Raw genomic sequence first — 16,236 nt, 5'->3', positions numbered from 1 at the left:
GAGACTGGCAGCAGCAGCAAGCAACACGAGGGCCATCGGGACCCTTACGCGCACACACACAAGCATGCACACACACAGGAACAGTCATCCGTCAGGAGCAACACAGCAGCAATTCTCTCTACAAAAGAAAACAGCTCCCAACCTTCTGGATCCCTTTTCCAGATGGCCATGTCTATTTATTGATAAAAAGCTGCATTCTAGCTTTAACATGTAGAAACTTCTTGATAAAATAAACTTTTTAGATTAAGGGTCCAAATGGATAAAGCGTCCAGATAAAACAATACCTGTTTCCTTTAGCTGCTAAATAACATAATTTCAGAGGAAAGATTCCAGCAGGCAGACAGACAGGGGGCCGGGGGATTTGACTTTTAAGTGTAAAACTCAATGGATCATTTAACATCAAGTGGCCGTGAACCCACATGAGACAACCAAAGGTCAGGGGTGTGCCGGGCAGATGGCAGCAACACCCCCTCGAAAAATGGGGCTGCGATCAGTGTGACACACAGGACAGCCCCAGGGAAGGGGACACACAGCCTCATAACCTTTCAACTGTCTCACCATAAACCCAAGTACACACCGCTTCACCGCCCGCACACATGAAACCCGCCATCACTGACAGTCAGATGAGAAGGAAAACCAGCTTAGTGACAGTGGACTGCGTTGGCCAAATGACTGAGCAACTCCACTGATAAAGGTTAAACCTCCTCCTTATCCTTCTCCCAACCTGACAGAAACCACTGCTTCTAAAAGTGGTTGTCGGAGTGTGGTCCAGGGTTCCTGGGCCGCCTCCCTCAGACCTTTACGACAGGGGACCGTGAAGTCGAAACTGTTCCCACGATGACAGTAAGATGTGACCTGCCTTCCTCGCCCTCATTGCCTCACAAGTGTACAGAGGAGTTTACCAGAGGCTACATGAGGGGTGAAATCACAGCAGATTAAATGCAGAGGCGGGAAGGGAATCCAGCTGTCTTCACCAAGCCAGACATTCCAGGGATGGCAGAAACGTAAAACGATGCCTCTCTTCTCATATATATTTTGTTTTACAAAATGATTATTTTTCATTAAAAAGTACGTTATCTGTATTACTGTGTAATGGGTTTGTTTAGTTTTAAATGAATAGTTTTTCAATTTCTGTATTAATTTCCAATACAGTAAATATCAATAGATATAAGTCATTTAAACAACAGCTCATTACGGTCCCCACTAATTTTCAGAGTGTAAGGGCCCCTGAGTCCAGAGTTGGAGAACCACTGCTGTGTAGACGTATTCCCAACATTCTTCCTTAGGAGACTCCGCTTGACGTCTCTAAATGCCAGATACGAGACGTGAAGCCGGCAGAGAAAAGAAAGAACTTAACTGAGGAATTCAAGTAACACTGGCAGAGGCGACTTAAGGAGACCCTGAACTGAACTGAGATCCCAAGGTTTAACATCCCATTGTGCACCATTTTATTTTTTCATTCTTCATGTGGAGGTGGTCTCATCAAGGCAACAGAAGAGCTTCTTGAAATAATTCAGGATTGACAGAAGTCAGACAAATTTGGAAAACTGGAGACAGACCTGACTGTTGGGTCTGAAATGGATGGGCCCACCCACCTGCCCCCGTTAGCTTCCTTCTGGACAGAGAGCTGGGTCCCTGAGAGGGACAGCGGTGTGAAGGGGCCAGGGTCTCTGTGTCTGAACTGCCCACAGTTCTCAGCTTCAGTCCCAATAAATGCGTGTCTGGACCAAGAGCGAGTCCGTGCCCAGAGCTCACACCGCTGGCAGTAAGGGCAGGTGGCTGGGAGCCAAGTGGACATGCGGAAGGGGTACTTCCATCACTGACCCAGTTTCCTAGGAAGTATGGGCAGAATTCAGGGGTTCCTTTAAGTTCCTACTTTCTAAACTTATTGTGACACTGTTTACAAGGAGCACTTTTATTATAATGAAAAAAGCAAAACCACTTCTATTTAAAAAATAAACAAAATTGCTGCAGATCATCAGGTCACGGCTAACAGCCGGCCCCCACTTTCGTTGAGGGACATGCCGTACGGGCCTATGGCAGGCACCTGGTACTCAGAGAGGGCGCACACACCTGGGGCCTGCGCTGCGAGGACAGCACGCCCCATCCTGTGCCAGCAGGCCTGCAGCCATTCTCTCAGGAAGAAGCAGAGAACGTGGTCACTTTCACAAAAAACAACTCAAGAGAAGAGGGGACAATTCAGGGTGCAGAGAAGGAGCTGGAGCCCACGCCACCTGTGGAACTGCGTGAGCAGTGCCTTTGAGTCCCTCCACCATCAGCCTCCCATCTCCACCTCGGGCCACAGGGACTCCCAGGACGAGCCAGTCCTGTCACTTCCACTCTGTTCTTTCTCCTGGAAAACAGACAATCTGCAATGTGGTTGGCTGCGCAGTTCACTTCCAGACAGACGCCTGCCCGCTCCATGAACCTGTAACCAGCAGGTTCCTGATCTTTCCCAAGGGGTCACACGGGGAAATGGATTTAAAAAATACAAATTCGCTACTATGATACCTGACCACGGAGCACCCGCAACCACCTGGGGAGTGAAGGGTAAGGTGGAAGCTCCATGCTGATGGGAACATCATAAAGTTCTGGAAGTGTCTGAATGGGAACAGAAACCCCGACCCCACTGGAAGATCAGGCAGGGGCCCAGCGGCCCCCAGGGTAGGGAGTGCAGGCGTGGTCCTCGGGGACAGGAGACAAACCAACCCAAGGAGCATTTTAAAAGACTGTCACCCAGCAGACCTGCAAAGCTGAATCCACCCAAAGACGGACCCACCCAGGGAGCACGCGAGTCCCGACTCCCCGTCTGCCTCACCAGCCATGTGGCCTGTGAAGTGCGGCTCGGAGCTTCGGGTGACGTTCGATATCGTACGATCAAAGGCAGTCCTGGCGGAGAGCCGCCTCCTGGTCTGCCTTTGCCCCCACTCCGGGCACCTGGTGGAAAGGCTGGGCGCTCGGGTGGCCTCGGGCCCTGGAGGGGCTGGGCAGGGGGCCCAGGGCGAGCATCACTACACTCAGGATTCTTCCTTGTCCTCGGGACCCATCTCCACAAGGCACTCGGTCTTTTTCTCTTAAAATATTACTTTAAAACCATCCTCAGGCTAAATTACAGACAGCTAACTAAATCATCAGGGTTGAGTGGGGAGTGTCCACACAGGGCGATCTCCTAATTTGACAAGTGACACCAGCTGTGGTTTAGGACCATGGCTCTCACCCCCGCCCTCTGAGAAGCCAGTGTGCCACACAGTGTCTACCACAGGGCTTCCCACAAGGCCATGATCCCCTACAGTGGTGGACAGGGCCCAGCCCCTCCTCTCAGCCACAGGCAGAGGCTGGCCTGGATGGGGAGTGGGCTCTGGGCAGAGCTCCTGGTCCTCGGGACTCCGCCACCTTGTCCGTGCAGACACCTGTTCTGAGCCTGCACCAGCCCCAGGCCACGAAGGCCGGGCTCACAGCTGCTGCCGACACCTACACAGGTGCACACACGCACTCTCACACAGAATCACACAAACACACGCTCAATGACACACACACATACACAATCACACACGCACACTCATACACATACATGCATGCCCACAAGCAAACACACGCCCTCACACACTCACATGAGTGCAGCCCAGCATGGGAGACCTTGCTCACCTAGGCGTGGCAGGCACAGGCGGGGCAGCGGCCTGGAGCTTTGACTACAGTATCGCCAAGGGCATTTTGCCTCAAGATGGTGAGCTGAGCTCAGGGGCCACCCCTTCCTTGTCTCATTAAATGAGGGTCAAGAATAAATCAGATATAAACCCAAAATAGTGAAGAGCCCGTGGGAGTCAGGAGGCCTTGGCAGTCAGAGATTTCAACAAATGTTCCACAAACATCTGGAAGATGCAAACTGATAAGAGCAAGCAGCAGCACCAAGGAGGCGCAAAGTCCGCGGGGCCCCGCCTCCCCAGGCCATCCCTGCGAGTCTCGGGCGCCAGGGCCACGGGCGACGAGGGCCTCTGTGACGGTCCAGTTCTGGAGCTCCCGGAAGGCTAGCTGGCTGCCCCACAGGGAGTCCAGGAAGAAAAGCCCTCCACTCAGCACTGAAGAGTCCATCCCGCCCAACACCAACCCCCAGCTCCCGTCGGCCCCACGCCCCCCTCAACTCACTCAGCCCTCCGCTTCCTCATTCCCTGACGAAGCGATTCTTCACCCACGTTTCCATTGACAAGGTGCACAAGACAGCAGAGACATACAAGGGTGATCTGTCTCCCCAGTCACCCGGCAAGCTCACCAGGGTCCTCCCTCGGGCCTGGGGTCTGCCACTGCTCCTACAGTTGGAGACAAGCCCACAAACACACGGATGGGCCCCCTTTCTGTCTTTACCAGAAAGAGACCCACACCCCACAAGGCTCTGCAACTCGTTTTCCACGGAAACATCACAACCCGCCCCCTGGCCAGCAGCCGGGCTGTCGTCTTTCCACGTCATCTATGCACAAATGCACGTGGATGGACAGTTTACATAAACCGACAGGAGACACACCGCTTTATTCTTAGAGCAGTCGTCTTTTTCTTTCTTCTTCCTCTCCCCACATCAATCATCCAACAGGTGATCTTTTGCATGGGGACAGGCTACAATTTTCTCCATTTTCTCACACACATACACTCACACAGATATATACACGTAGATACACCCACACACACCCACCAGGTGGTCACTGTTTGCCTGACAAAAATGTGATTTTATCAAACAGTTTTCTCAGTATCTTACTTTTCTCATTCAACAGTATTTCTTGGAATATTCCATCGTGTGGTTGTGCCAAAATTTAGCCAACCACTCCCCTACTAACAGGCACAGACTTTCTTCCCGTTGTTTCATCACCAGGACCACCGAGCGCAAGCATCCTTCCGTGCTGGCACCTGTGCTCCTATGGGGCACAGTCCTGGGAGTGCGCGCCGAGGCCAGGGATCTGTGTGTGTGTTTCCCGTTTCAGAAAATGGAAGCAAATGATTTCCAGAGGCTGCACTGCCCGCCCCTCCTCCAGCCTCGGCTGAGAAGACTGTCCCCTTACAGCCCTCCTGCGCAGACATCGTCTTTCTACCTATTGCCACTCTGGGTAAACAGTGCAAGCCCTCTCCATAGCGCTTGTGCCCCCTCTCCCCAGGATGTACCAGGGAGTCTGAGCATCTCTCCCTTTCAATTTGCTCCCCTGTGCTGCCCAGTCTGTGTCCAGCTTCTACACTTGTCTTTCTCTCCAGTTTGTGAGAAGCCTCTGGATAACAGAAATATTATTACAGCTGTCAGATGTTACACATGTTTCCAAAACTCTCATTTACTTATTGACTTTACTGATAGTATCTTTATCCAATCAGAAGTTTTAAATGTGACACTGTCCGATGTGTCCTTCACAGCTCCTGGGGATCCTGGACCTAGGAGGAGGGGCCCCTGATGCCGAGGCCATCCCGGCAGAGTCCTTGCTTTCCTTTTTACATTCACACCTTGAGTCCATCTGGAATTTATCTTCCTTTCACCCTTAAATATGAACAGATAATTCACCAGTCATTTAGGGAAAAGTTGAAGCAAGAAAAAAAATGACCAAGATAAATAGAAAAACTGACCCCAGAAGAAACAGAGGTAATTCCAGCACCTCTACCAAGAGCAAGAGAGGATGGAGACCCTAATGGCAGCAAACAGCACTGACGGCTGCCAACACAGGCAGTCAGGCCACAGGAGGAAGTCCTGCAGTGCAGGCAGGCAAAAGCCAAGACCAAAGCCAGAGGGACCGAGGGTCTCGCAGAGTAAATCTTAGAGAACAAAGGTGGCCCTAAATGGACTCAGGAATTCCACCATCAGGGACAAGAAGGGAATGATGATGATGATGACAGGAGGAAGAGGAGGAAACTTCCCCCAAATGAACATACAAGACTTTAAAATGAAGGGGTCCCCTATGTGCCAACTGGGATAAATTTTTGAAGTCCCACAATGTATGCTGGAGAGGATGTGGAGAGAAGGGAACTCTCACACACTGCTGGTGGGAGTCAAACTGGTGCAGCCACTATGGAAAACACTATAGAGATTCCCAAAAGACTCATGAATAGAACTATCATACGATCCAGCTATTCCACTGCTGGGTACTTATCCAAAGAGCGTAAAAACACGAATGTGTAAAGATACATGCACCCCTATGTTCACTGCAGCATTGTTCACAACAGTCAAGATTTGGAAGCATCCTAAGCGCCCATCACGGGACGAACGGATAAAGAAGATGTGGTATATATACACAATGGAATACTACTGAGCCATAAGAAATGATGAAATCCGGCCATTTGTGACAACATATATGGACCCTGAGGGTCTTATGCTAAGCAAAATAAGTAAGAGGGAGAAAGTCAGATACCGCATGATCTCACTCATAAATAGAAGAGAAAAACAACAACAAACAAACACATAGCAATAGAAATTGGATTGGTGGTTACCAGATGGGAAGGGAGAGGGAGGAGGGCGAAAGGGGTGATTAGGCTCACACGTGTGGTGATGGATGGTAATTAGTCTTTGGGGCGATTAGGCTCACACGTGTGGTGAGGGATGGTAATTAGTCTTTGGGTGGTGAACATGACTTAATCTACACAAAAATCAAAATACATAATGATGCACACCTGAAATTTGTATAATGTTATAAACCAATGTTACCAGAATAAAAAGTCCCACACTAGAAAATTCCAGAATGCCAGACTGAGGAGAAGATCCTACAGTTTTAGAGAAAATCAAAATAAGACACCTGAAAGTGAGTGAGAAACAGGTCGGCATTAGGTTTCTCGTCAGCAACACAGGACCAGCCTGCCCTGTCATACTGGCTTCTGAGTTCTGAAGGAAAATTAACTTTGAATCAAGAATTCCGTACCAAATGAAAGTACCACGAAGGATCATGCAAGGGAGAGCAGGACTTGGGCAGGAGGGAGGGGAGAGACGGTGGGCTCAGAAGTGAAGACAGGGAGGTTGGGGTGTCGGTGGGAATCCAAGGGGAGACATCTGAGGGGCAGCTGAAGATGCAAGTCTAAGACTGAAGAGGGACGTGAGCTAGACAGCAGATGGGGGAGTTGTCTGTTAGGGGTGGTGCTGGACACCTCAGGAGATCTGAGGGTTTCAGCCCAGGAGGACGTGCAGAGTGAGAAGAGGGCCTGGGGTGCTGTGAGGAGCGCCAACCTGGGAGAAGGGGCTGAAGGGAAGGCAAGCAGGACAGAGCAGCAACACAGGAGGAGGCCGGCGAGGCTGGAGGCGTGGGAGCCAGGGCCCAGGAGGGGGTCACAGGTGTGAGAGGAAGGCCAGGAACCCCCAGTCTCTCTGCCCCCAGGTCCATTCACTTCCCCCAAACAGTTCCCGAACGCCCACCCTGTGCCTGGCACTCTGGACTAGACCACTCATCACTTGTCCTAACAGCCAGGCTGGGGCGTCTGGTGGCCCGCAGCGAGGATGGAGTCCTGCCCCAGGACTGGCACACAGAGCACCCGACCTGAGTGACACTTCACAGCCAACTACAAAGTGGCACTGGATGCCACCCACCACCTCGCCTCTCACAAACAGCACACTGCAATGACACACTACACAGTAACTCACTATTCTGTCCAGTCCAGACTGTTCACTCGTCTCTAACACAAGGCTGCAAACAGCCAGCCGAGGAGAAGCTGGGTGTGGAGGACTGCACGGGGGGCGGAGCTGCACCATTGCCCAGCACTGCCAGGAGTCCTGGATGGCATTTCCTCGGCGGCACTCAGGAGGCCAGAGGAGTCTGGATGCCCAAGCAGATGCGGGTCCCCAGGCTCCACCCTGACCAGTTACTACCCAGCTGGACTGCGGGCAAACCCACCCAGCCCGGGTTGTCTCTGTTCCTTGTCGTGAGAGTGTTGGATAAAAGGACTCGTGCCTGGTGGCCACCCCATCCGACTACAGGTGTCATCACATCATCGTCATCCCCACAGCCGCTGGGCCACCTCTGGGCCCTTGCTCGTCTCACACTGTGTTGTTTCCAGCACTGGCCCTAAAGCAGGGCTGACAAGTCTGGGCAACGATACTCCACCCCTCCTGCCCCCAAGGAAGGCACTGTCTGGTCATGGCCCCCTAGGCGGAAACTTCTAGACAGTCCTCTGGGCTGTCGCTGCCTGCCATGAGAGGCAGGAGACGGACTCTGTTGACCAGCCTGGCCCTAAAGCGTGTGTCCACTGCTGTTAGTAACGAGGCCTTCCTCGGACCACACCCAAGACCTGCGACCTCACAGCCACTGTGCATCATGGCCCGGGTGGGGTGATGAACACCATCAGACACAGAGCAGACGAGACCAGGGCCCGGGGCCTGCTCTCCAGCCTTCCAGTTCTTTCCTGTGCCTTGGACCCTGATCCTCCTGAGCTCACTGAGTGTCCTTGAATACAGCCGAGCGACCACACTTGAGTGATGCTAAAAGAACAGCAGGCAGGGTTGGGTGGGGGACATGGAGAGATGGCAGTCAGAGGTACAAACTTCCCATTATGAGATGGACAACCCTGAGGATGGGATATGCGGCATGTGACACAGTTAGATCTGTACTGAATACTAGAAATTTGAGAAGAGTAGATCTTAAGCATTCTCACCATACAAAAAAAAAAAGGACGTGTTACTATGCTACTAACCCGACGGTAGCAATCATCTCACGATGTATATGTACATAACGTCATCCCGCTGCACACCGTACATGTACACCATTTTACCTGTCAATCACACCTCGGTGAGGCAGAGGGAAAGCCCAGCAGAGAGCAGAGGAGGACGAGGAGACTGGTACCAGTGGGTAGGACACAGCTCGCAGCTGGGCAGCAGATCCCTGTGGACTCCGACTCCAGCAAGCCCGAGGCCAAATGTCGCTGGCACACGGAGATGAGCACACAACAAAAGTGACCACATGACAACGACAATGGGAAAGCACCGCGTACACAGGTGGCTTCCAGCAGAGGTCTTGACTGGAAAGGCCAGTCACTCCAGGGCAGCCCCTCCCAGACAGACACCTCTGCACACCCCGAGCAGCCGTGGCACGGCCACCAGACCCACACTGCATGCCTGTGAACACTCATGGAGCTGAGGGACACACCCAGTCTGCGGAGGCGCTGCCCACAGCATCTGGCGCCTCCTCCTGAGGGCCTCCCAACCACCCCTGAGTGACAGCAGTTGTGGCTGCTAGCAATTCTGCCAAATGTCACCTCCTCTGGCTCTGTCTCTGGTCTTGTCTATGAAAGAAGTCACCTCTGACATCAGTTACACCAGCCCAGGAAAACGTCGCCTGACAGCTCCACCTCGCCTGCACATGTCCCATCAGCAACGGTTTGCTGCCACCTGCTCATGGCAGCAGTGCATTTACGTGACAATGACAGGATGCTGTCCCCATGGCCCCAAGTCTCCGGGCCAGGGTCGGGCCAGGAGGTTCTCAGCACAGTGGCACTGGGAGCCTCCAGACGTCCGGGTGCCTCCCTCTCTCGGGAGTCCACATGCAGTCAGTTTGAGAAGCACACTTGTGACCCCCAAACACAGCGCTCCTGTCCTGCTGGCTGCGCCTGGCCCCAAGGTCCTCCCGCCCACCAACGGGGTCTACGCTGCGGAGATGTCCCCACATCTGTGTCACCTACAGTAAGGGAAGGCGGGCCTCAGGATCCTGCCCTCAGCCCCCCTGAGACCCCAGTGTGTCCTGCCTCACTTTCCCATAAACAAGCAGAGCACGGTCCCACAGGACAAACCTGAACTCGGTCCTGAGGCGAGCAGGCAGGGAGCCCCCATACCCTTCTATGCTCATCATCATCTGCTAATGAGGGACAGAGCCCGCACAGCATGTCCCAGCTGGTGCCAGAACTTGGCACAGAGGTGCAAGGGGTGAGGTGTGCCCTGACTCCAGGATAGCTACCCTCCCTTGGGGCAGGCATCACGGACATGACCCACGAGCATGGGGCCAGTGGACAGGTCAGGGCAGACAAACAGCCATGCTCTGTTGAGGCACCCAAATTTTCCACCCACGTCGTTAAGCTGCTAGCTGGGACGGTATCTCCAAATACCAGATGGAACACCTTACCTGCCCAATTTTTACTCATCTCAATGACCTCTAATTTTCTCTAGAAATTGAAGCTCTATGGAAATCAAAATGCCTGGATTTGAAACTTTCCTTGCTTTTCAAAAAGCCTGGAAGGGAGGCAAGTTGTCAGCCAGCAGTGGAGGCTCTGGGGGATGCTGGTCTCAGGGCAGCACCTCTGCCCACAAGGCCCAGCACCCTCCGCTTGGCCAGCATGGGGCACAGCAGTGGGGACATGCGGCTCACACAGCAGGCCCTGTCCACACAGATCAGGCCAGCTGCTCCCTACGTGGCTGCACAGCCGAGCCCCAGTCATCCATGGAAGGTGTCCCCATGGTCGTATGTGGCAGCTCTGGGCCTCGTGCTACCTGAAGGAGACAAGCAAGCAGACACAGAGGTAAGGAGGGGTAAGGAGGGCTGGGAGAAACCTGGAGCGGTCAGGATGGGGGGCGGCCCGGGTCAGGGCCACTCTGACCAGGTGATGCCAGGAAGCGCCAGGGAGGGAGGGAGGGAGCCCTGGGATCCTGGGCGATGAAGGTCCAGTCACACATCTGATGCCAGCCCCTCTGGCTGCACTGTCCCCGGGCCCCCTCTTTCACTCGAGGGTTTCCCTATAGCTCATGTTCCCCTTTGCCTTGGCAGAATCAGGCAATTCAGCCTTAGGTACAAATGCCTTTCCAAAACCAATGGGAAACAAATTCACCTCTCTTCAGACTTCCAACCTGCATCTAGTCACCCAGGAGCCATCTCTCTTTTCCCTCTTTCATTCCAAAGGAAAATGACTCCTGCTCAGCCTACCCACTCACCTGAGCAAGTTCGAGAACCTGCAGCGCCTGACCCACAGCAGCAGATGTGAGGGCAGCACCAGGGCCGCCCCAGTCCAGCAGAGACAGACATGCAGGGAACACACAGAGCAAGCAGTTTACAGGGGACAGGGAGCCCGGAGCAGCAAGTCTCCTGCTTGCTTAAGTTAAGGGGGGAGGGTGGGAGGGCCGGAGGGGAGGAGACAAGTCCAGAAAAAAAGCTGGTCCTCTGAAAGGAAAAGGAAGGAGAACCCAGAAGGAGGGAAGGGACTGCACGCATGCTCAGGGGACGGGGGACAGCGGCTGGGGTGCAGGGGGCTGGCCAGCAGGGAAGGAGGGCCTCCTGCAAGTCCAGGGGCCCCCTGCAGGTGTGTAAGCACAGAGGGACACAATCAGGCTGCATCCAGGGAAATAAGAAAACGTGGTGACAATTGACATGCTGGCGATTATCAAGAGATATCAAGACCTCAAATACTCCTCGTGCACACAGAGCCCCCACCCACCCCCGGGCCTGCCCACCCTGATACCACGGTCTGCCTCTGCCAGGCCTCCACACGGTTCCTAAACTCCAATTCCAGCCTGCCCTTCCCTGCACCCCCCGCACTTCCAGAAAGCCCTTGAAGGGTCTGCTCCCTGCTCCCACAAGAGAAAGCTCCCGGGGCACAGGAGGCCACCTCGGCTGGAGCCAGCCCAGAGCCCAGCCAGTGCTCAGGCCACCCTGGCTCTGCTGGGCCTCTTCTCCACCCAAAATGCCCTCCCACCACCTCCTTCACCTGGTCCCCGGCCCTGGCCGGCAGACTCCAAGCAGCCCTGTTGGGCCCCAGGGTGGGTGCCGCACCCTTTCGGGGCTCCCCTCAGCTGCAGGGTCACCCAGTCATACCTCCACTGGAAACCACAAGATCCTTTGAACCCCGCACCAGCAGTGCTGCCACCCAGAAAGAGGGAGGACAGAATCATGCTGCTGAACCAAGGAGCTGATGGTGGGGGGTGGCCACATCCCCTTCATGGCCTGGCTGTAGGGCAGCTGGTATGGCAGTAGAGGGGTTCAGTCCCAAGGCAGGTGAGGGGGTACCCAGCAGGAAGCAGGTGAGGGGGCACGCCACCAGCCAGGAACGCAACCACTTCACTGGGCTGGGAGGTCAGGCGGGAAAAAGGTGATAGGACCTGGGGTCGAGGACACAGTATTGGGAGAATCAGCAGCTCACAAGCCGCGTCATTTGGGGAAAGAGAATGACATGATCGACTTGGGAATTTGGACCACAGTCCTAAAGAGGGATAATGCTGCAGAAGGCCGAGCTCCGCAGCGACCCACGCAACTGAGATCTCCTTGTAAGGACAGTCCTTGTAAAGTGAATATATGTGCACGCACACATACACATGTGTGCACAGTTAACATATTATATAATTAATATAATATTAACTTGATATATAGTACATGTCATTATATACATTTATTTATATACTGATATTAACATACATATACATACACATTTTATATAGATGCATACATGTATAGTTATTGTTTATTAAACATCTTTTCCTTTAGAGTTAGTAAACATTTATGTGAACTATGGGATTGAGGGTAACCTTGTGTTTCCTAAGAACCACCTATCTTTAAAAAAAATCTAATAGAATTGATGTTTGATGGGTACAGAGCTTCAGTTTTGCAAGACAAAAAAGTTCTAGAGATCAGTTGCACAACAATGTGAATATACTTAACACTCCTGAGCTGTACGCTTACAAATGGTTAAGCTGGCAAATTTTATGTTATGTGTTTGTTACCACAATTAAAAATAATTTTTTTTTAAAGCTAGACATATACACACACACAAATCCAATGAATTGTCCAAACTGCTTATTACATGGACCGTTCCCTTGTCCCCAACTTCACAGAAGCATGCTAAGTGTCATTCTCCACCGAGCCTTGCAATCCCGGTTCAGAAAATAAGGAAATGCACCAGTTTAGACTTCCCAGCACACAGCAGCCACTTACCACCAAGGGAGGCCACCATTTGGTGGCATCTCCAGGATGCGACAGAACAAACAAATGTTTGTGTCCTGATACCCTGAGAAAATGACTGGAAGTGACTGAGATCAACCCCCCCCCCCCAGCACACACATCAGGACGTTTCCAGTAGACTGGTGGTAAGTGAGCTGTCACCTGAACACGTGGCTGCCACGCAATGTTCTGATGAAGGAAACAGTCTGAGGAGCGGGCGGAAGGGCGCTGCCTCCCTGGACCGCCTTTCTCCATCATCGCAGTGAAAACACACGGCGAGTGGAGCTGTAGCGGGAGACAAACGACTCTGGCTCTTCGTTTTAGCATATTCTAAAAATGCAATTTACAATTCAGCAATATCCTTTCTTTTTATGTAGTCACTACAACACAAACAGGCCTCTTTGTTATCTCTAACTGCATCTGCATGCAAAACACGCTCTAGCTAGGAAAACCTAAGTTCTGGGGGAATCGAAACCCATTTTGTAAATTTGAAAGAGAAATGAAAAGAAAGGAGAAGGAGAAAATAGGAGAGCATAAAAGTACACTTGCATCACATGCAAAAAAACATAAAGGAAAGCTGACTTCGTTTCCTCGCCCTACCTGGTAAATGACGTGCGTAACTTGTCCCCGGTGGTTTCAAAATTACTATTTAAGTTTGATGACTGTGCAGTGGAACCAAATCCATCGTGGTCCGAATGCAGCGTCACTTACTTTAATGCTACAGGAAATGCTAGTACTCTGCACTCTATGACAAGAGGGATTCTCAACCTGGGACTAGGGACATCAAAACGTCCCAGGGTGAGAACCCGAGGCAGCCTCCAGCGTGTGCGACTCCTGCTGAAAGGGCATGTGGTGGAGGCACGACCGCCAAGTCCACGTAACACACACATCCTCCATGGGCCAGGACTGGCTGGCTCTGTACGACACGCAGCTCAGGGGCTGCTCAGGCCCCCAAAGCAGAGTGATGCAAATCACACACGGCCCCAGCGGGTGACAGGCCCAGATTTCACCTGAGGTCCCCCGGATCTCGGGACTCCGCACGGAATCAACCACAGCCAGAATCACACCAACAGAAGCTGGTTTCCTAAGCTAGGCAGGGCACGCACCCACGTAACAGATTAAAATTAGGCACCCTAATTATTAAACTGTCACCGTAAAAGCCGGGGATGCCATTTTTTTAAAAAAAAATGAATAGGAGAATTAATGGATTTCTTTATTTGTTTGCATTTGTGATACTCAGGCTGTCTTTTATTATCAAGGCAGTCGTAAAAAAATGCTTCTGCCACGTATGCAAATTAATCATTAGTATTTTTCCCAATTACAGTAACTGCTTATTTGTATTGCTGATCTATTCTCCCAATTTAGTTCCCTTAATACTAACGATATTGGCAATTCTTTAATAAAGACACTCAGGCAACACAAGAGAGAGAGAAATGATCTTCATCAGACACCTTTCTCATTCTGTAACTGCAGGACCACCCAGTAGTGACCTTGGTCAGTCCCACCCCGGGACTAGCTAACCCCCTGGAGTCACAGGGCTCTCATCTCTATGGGTCCAACAGGAGTTTGAGCACAGAGGGCCACAGGGAGCGGGTCTCCCAGACTCCTCCCCAGAGACCCCCCAGAGCTCCCGTGGGCCAGGCAGGCTAGGAGAAGCCAGCGCACCCCAGGTGGGGGCTTTCTCTAACAGCTTATATTTTATCTAAAAAATCAGGTGAAATGTCCACTCTGCTGCCTAACACACCCACGTCACACGCATGTGTGTTCTAGTATTATGGAGTTTTACGTAACTGCCCAGCTTGCTGATTTCACTCCCTCCTCACCAGTCTTCAATGCCCAGGAAGACACACCCATTTCCTGTGGCCGCCCCCTCACCAGCTCCAACCCAGCAGCACAGGTGGAGGGGCCACGCCAGCTCCCTCGTGTCCCATGCCCCGCGCCCCCCTTCAGTGCCCTTGCCACCATCACCCGCCGGAGGCCCTGCACTGCTCCGAGCCTCCGCTTCTTCCTGTAAAGGGCACAGTCACTCAGCAGACCCTTGTCATTCACACTTCACCTCCGAGGTTTGACAGTTTGTGAGAAAACTTCCCTGTCTGTGAGTTAGGAATCCGAAAAGGAAGAGATTAACACTGGCTGTTGGGAGATCGTGCCCGGCAGACAGGGGCCAGAGCAGGGGCAGGGGCCTGAGCCCAGGGGCCTCTTTCTTAACTCAACCAGAACAGGTGTCTCGGCACTGGCTCCTCCGAGAATCACAGAGAAGTCCACAGCAAACACATTTGCCCCAGGGAAGCAACAAAGAAAAGTTCATTTTCAAATCCACCACGCTGAAAGATTGCCTGATAATCAATGACAATTTATTCCTTTCTGTTCCAAATAAAACAGCACCACATGGATGCCATCTCCACAGTTCAGACATCAGCTCTGGCACCCCGGCCGCAAGGGGCCGAGCTGGCAGCAGCCCCCATGGCCTGACCCGGCTCGCGGCTCTCCTGCAAAGACGGCTGCGGCGGGGGCATCCCAGATACTGGAGAAGAAAAAAAGGGCCATGAAGAGGCCTGGGCGACTCCAGCTGACCGACAGGCTGCAGCCCTCCGTGGCGCTCCCCGGGTTCCTCCGGACCAGCCTCCAGACCACACCCGGGCCCGGGAACATAACCACAGGACCCTGTAACAGCAGAGCTGCAGCCTGGAGGAAAGCCTGCGCCCACACCAGCTGCAGGAGTAACTGTTTAACTTTCATGAGAAAAACCAGCCAGAGTCTAGAAGACAGAGAACCACGTCCCAGGGGCCCACGGGAGCCACCCTGGCCCCAGGGAAGCTCCCGCCCCTTTGACTGGACAACACAGACTGAAACTCCCCGGGGCAAGACCACTGACGGAGCACACAGCCCCGTTCTGAGAAAGCCAAACTTGGAGAGATTAAAAACAAAGTATGTACGCTAACAGATGAGGAACTGGGGGAGAATTGCACTCCATGGAGGGAGAATTTCATCACCCCAACCGTCATCAGATGCCCTCCTTCCAGAAACTCCGCTGTTCCTCATTAAGCGGTGGGTGGCTGGAGGTGAGCGGCTGAAGTCAGCCGAAGAGGAATCACGAGAGGGGAGCCAGACTTTCATATTGCACACACGCCCCTGCTTGTGCGTACATGTCTGCACGTGTGTGTACACACCTGTCATGTGTCCAGGGGGTGGGGAGGTGCACTTGCCAGGGCTATACATCCCAGAACTTAACTGTGAGCTGCGGCAGAGAGGGAAAGAAGGGCCGGGTACCACAAGGCCTGGACGAGGTCGCCACTGAAGCAGCTGTCCAGCCCACAAGCACCAGTGTGGCCACAGCAGAGATGGCCCTACAGGGGCTAGCAAGGGGCCAGGGTATCTCCCC

Source organism: Equus quagga, chromosome 17 (genome assembly GCF_021613505.1).
Source record: "Equus quagga isolate Etosha38 chromosome 17, UCLA_HA_Equagga_1.0, whole genome shotgun sequence".
Taxonomy (NCBI): Eukaryota; Metazoa; Chordata; class Mammalia; order Perissodactyla; family Equidae; genus Equus; species Equus quagga.
This window is presented reverse-complemented; position numbering follows the sequence as displayed.